Source organism: Rhea americana, unplaced genomic scaffold, assembly GCF_003343005.1.
Source record: "Rhea americana isolate MKP2758 unplaced genomic scaffold, rheAme1 scaffold_139, whole genome shotgun sequence".
NCBI classification, from domain to species: Eukaryota; Metazoa; Chordata; class Aves; order Rheiformes; family Rheidae; genus Rhea; species Rhea americana.
In genome coordinates this window covers 1,999,218-2,003,094 of record NW_028185472.1, presented here as the reverse complement: position 1 = coordinate 2,003,094, position 3,877 = coordinate 1,999,218, and positions in this window count along the sequence as shown.

Genomic DNA, 3,877 nt, shown 5'->3' with positions numbered 1-3,877 from the left:
AGGAATGCCTGCTTCTTAATGCTACATTGGTGTTAAGGAGTTTTGTTTTATTTTCTGGTTTTCGGTAACAGTAACAACATACTGATTAATTTCCTATAGCAATCAGATGAAGCTCTTAAGAACACAGTACTTACTACAAGTTGCCTAGCACTGTTAACCCCMCGCCCCCCCAAAAAATAGTGACTGAGAGCAGCTGTTATCTTGGTGTTTCCACAGCAACAAAAACTAAGACACATGTTTTGCTCCCAAAAAATCTCCAAGGCAGTGAACTACATCATACAATTTTTACCAAAGTACTTCAAGTGAGAGAAAACATCTATCCTATATCTGCCTTATGTAGTAACTTCCTGCACGGCACTCACCCAGTTTTGAGGAAATTCTAGATACCTCTTGTTCTCCTAAACTAGATATCCAAACCACACAACCCAAACAAGTTTTCCATCTTGGGTTGTAGGAAAGAGAATGTCACAATTTCTTCCGCTTCAATCTTCCATCTGGTTACAGAGTAATTGGATCTGGCCATGGGCCTCCATGCTGGCAGGGCAACATAGTATCAGCTGTGAGTACATCAGCCAGCTATTAAAAAAAACAAACAACAACAACAACAACAAAAAAAAACAAACAAAAACATGCTCTTGTCTGGCCAGAATCACAGCATGCTAAAGCTACAGCATGTGCTTTGGGGTCAATAAAGAGCTGCTGTGCAGTAATTTAAAAGTGCTGGTATTTGGCAGGGTTTTGAGTACTGGATGTGACCTTGTCAGTGGGTGAAGTAAAGCACAGTTTAGATCCCTCTGCCTAGGACAGCTGGCACATCACCAGTCAGGACTATACTGAAAAACACCACTTGGACACAAATCCACATCCAAAGCCCTTAGTGACTTAGCATTAAATCAGGCAAGAGACAGGTAAGATTGGTACTCAAGCTATGAATGTTCATGGTGATTTTGCATGGCTGAGTTCTCTTTTCTCTCTCTCTCACAGGCTACTTTTGGTCCTAAGTAATCAACTCGATTAATCAACAGGCACTTGTTCTGCTCCCTGTGAGAGATGACTAATCCTCTCCCTGCACTGCCAGTCTCCTCATGAGGCACAAGCAGTATTCACACTGTCCAGAATAGCACTTTGACAAGGATTGCACTAGATTTCTGACAGTCTTTAACTGCCAGGCTTCCCTGCACAGTCTCAAGCCTGCATCCCCTCTCTGGAGGGAGTTCAGCTCGCTCCCACCTAAGCCCCTTTTAGACACATGCTCATCTCCAGTCATGGTACATCCCCAGGACTTTACAACCTGCCATATCCTTCTCAAGTCTCGCAAAAATCTGGTTCTTTTGGCTAATACTCCTAAGCACATGGTCCCAGTGACAAAATGGAAGTGATTCATTATAGACGGCTGAGTACAATACATTGAAAATTTAGTTAGGGGTCTATACAGAAATCAATCTCTCACCTTCTGGGCAGAAACAATGGTTTCCAACCCACTCATCTGCAAAGCTTAGAAAGTACCAAAGTCAATACATGGAACCAAAGACACTAAGCAGCTATACACTGAAATACAACGTCACTGCTGTCTCAGCAACCTTGCCTGTGGAGGGAAGAACAGTTTAGGAAACTGCTTTAAAGAGATATTTATCACCACTGGGCCTAAGGAAAATCAAATGAATCTCTTGAATGTCCGATGTTGTTTTCTATGAATCAAGTTCCACTGCAGAAATGGAGGTTGGTTTAAAACACTGCAAGTCACTCAATGTTTTACACTCACTCAAGAGACCCAGAATGGCTTAGAAATCAACATCTTTAAGCTACATGGGGGCTTTTGAAAGTTTTGTGACAAATCAGTTACATTACTGCCACTTTGCGCTCTATCTGTTAAAGTAGCCTAAAAGCACACAGAGTTATTTTCTTTCCCTCTGGGTCCCTGTTATACAGGGAAAGTCAGATCAATTGGATTCACATGTTCACTTTTCTGCACATCAGTTCTCATACACAACAGAGGTAACATGTAACTGCTTCATCTCAAGACCAAAATCTGCCTTTTAATAGCAGAAATCATCTCTTAATACCTATTTGCTATGTCTAGCACAGGAAATTTCTGATTTTGGCAGGGGCAGACTGGGCAGTACAGCATACAAATAGTTACTGCCTCCAGCTAATGGAAGTGGGGAAAAACAGGAAAAGAAAAACCCAGAAGCAAGGCACCATTGAAACTTATGGTTGCAGATGGCCATTTGGGGGCTTTGGAAATGGATGGAAAACAAGAAACAGCAGCAAATTCCCATAAAATCCAGATTTAAAGTGTTTCATTTCTATTTCTCTTCTGTCTTGGAGTTTGCTACAATCACATCAAGTTACATCAAAACACATCAAATGTTGGCCAAGTAGATGAGTCACTACTGGTGGAGATTAAAGTGCAGGAATAACAGCTGTTCACTAGCCATGGGTATGCTAATAGCTTTATGGCTAACCAGCGTATTTTTTGCTAGACCCACACCAGGCCCATGAGATGACAACAATCATAACATCCTTCCCTACCTCTCCCCAGTGGTTTCTGCCATCTGCCTTTCCTCATCTGTCTTCTCTCCAGTCTGGCACATTCTAAAACCACTGACTAGTTTGAGCTTTGCATGCATRTTGATATTCACTTTGTACAGCTAATGCTATATTCTCTTGCGAACAGAATGCTCAGCTGATGCCTTTCCATTAGAAAGCGCACACACTGTTCTAATGAAAACAAAATGCCTCTCAACATTTCCAAGAATTGGATGAGGTACTATAATGTGGCTACATATATGAATCTTGGTCACTCAGCACAGTTTAGTTTTTGCTGAGTCAAAGACAAGAGGCAAACACACAGCATTCCACAGAGACCAAACAGAGGTCCAGGACAGAACCAAATATTCCAGGTTAGATATTTCAGGAGTAACATAACAGAGCCCATTTCATTTTCATGGACATGAAGTAAAAGAAGATAGGCTTCTTTGTTGCCAAGAGCTGAAGCGCTGTGATAAACTTAGGTTTTTCTTGCTCGCCCAGAAGCCAAACAAGCTTGCTCCTAATGGAAACATCTGCACACACAGTGCTGTGAGCACCACTAGGGTTTTCTGGAGCTTATTAGTGAGCTGGCCTCAAGGCCTCTGCCTTGAACAGGTGGCCAACCAAAGCAGATTTTTAATTTTCAAACCATGAGAAAAGCTGCTGTTGCTGCCTGCTATGAGACTACCCTTGAGCAATAAGCTGTGACTATATCAAAACTTTGTATCACTTGAAGTATAAGCAAACCTCTGCTACGACAATAACATTATCTCCCTTCTAGTCTGCTTTAACTTTAGACAGTCTATCCGAGATAGAGTGGAGGGACAATATTCACAGCTGGATGGGAACAAGAACAGAATCAAACACAGGAAACTGAGCAAAGCTTAGATCTGGCTGGAATAAAATAATTCCTCCTTGCAGGGATGCCATTCCCTCATGTTCTGCAGAGCAGGAAACAGGCTTAAGAAGCAGTGTCCAAAATTAGAATTACAAATTGTTTCTTGCACCTTGCTCCATACTTTCCATGATATGCCAATGCCATAATATATCCAGGACTAGGCCAGGTACACAGTTTCATCTCCAGGCAACCCAAATCCAGCCTGCAATTTCACACAGTTCCTTTCTATATCTTAATCTATTAAAGCAGGTAACTCATTCCAACCACTATCTACTCCCCCTTATTTCTACTTCCCTGCAAATACAATGCCTACAATTACATGACAATTCCTGACACAGAGGTGTTCCTGCACCTCCTGAACAAGCATGCAGCTACGTTCTCTCTTACATCCCACCACTTGGAGGGAAACCCAAGTGACAGGGAATGTGAGGAGCAGTGTGGGAAAAC